The sequence below is a fragment of the Trichinella spiralis genome, assembly GCF_000181795.1.
Source record: "Trichinella spiralis strain ISS 195 chromosome Unknown Scfld9, whole genome shotgun sequence".
Lineage (NCBI taxonomy): Eukaryota > Metazoa > Nematoda > Enoplea > Trichinellida > Trichinellidae > Trichinella > Trichinella spiralis.
In genome coordinates, this window is record NW_003526948.1 from 3,307,628 (window position 1) to 3,308,576 (window position 949).

Below are 949 nucleotides of genomic sequence, written 5' to 3' on the forward strand. Positions count from 1 at the left end.
GTGGATTCTGATACGGTTAGGGTCGCGTCGTGCAGTGTAACCCGTCGAACTCCTGCACACCACCCTATCTCACATTCCTCCTATCCTTGCACTGCTATTCTCAAGCATTTACTTATTCTAATACTCAAACTATAGCAGTGCTAAAAACTCACTAGGCTCAAAAATTGTCCTTTGAAATGATCGACAAATTATTCAATCATTTCACTTTCCGCAGATGAACCCTAAACTCAACTCGACAAGGCATGGGACGTGAAAACGTTCAAATGCGGAAAGCCACTCAAATTAATTATAATAATACTCATGATCTACATCCAATTACTCTAATTAACAAACATCTGAATTAAATGCTCGATAACTTACAGCTCGAATTTATATAAATTACAGACTCAAGAACTCCTCAGTGAAATTTAACTAATTAGCCTAACTCAAGGAATTATACTTACCAAACTTACCCTTGTCTTCTGGATGTCTTCTTTTATCTTCTATTCTTCTGTATCTAAATGTAGAAGAATTAATTTAATAAAATAATGTTATAATAAATAAAAAAACAAAGCCGTTTTTATTGTTCTTCTTCGTCCGTCATCGCATTGGAAACGCCATTGTTCATTCGCCGCACATCGTTCGCCTACAATCATTTCAAATGAGTTTCTAGAGCAACTAATAGTAGCCTCAGGAAAATTTACATAAAGTTCATTTCTATTGATTAACAAGCATGAAACGTATTCCTCATTTCATTGAACAAATATTATGCAAGTCACGCATAAGCTCAAAAGCAAACAAATTGAAATTGCACTCAAATTTGCATTCAAACTAGACAACGCCCATGTTTTGATAAAAATAACATTTCTTCTATATCTAATAATGCACCCTTACTCAGTAGTTAAAGCAGAAATAGATTCGAGCAAACATCACTTGTCGATGCCTTCTGCTAGTCCACAAAAGTCAATTT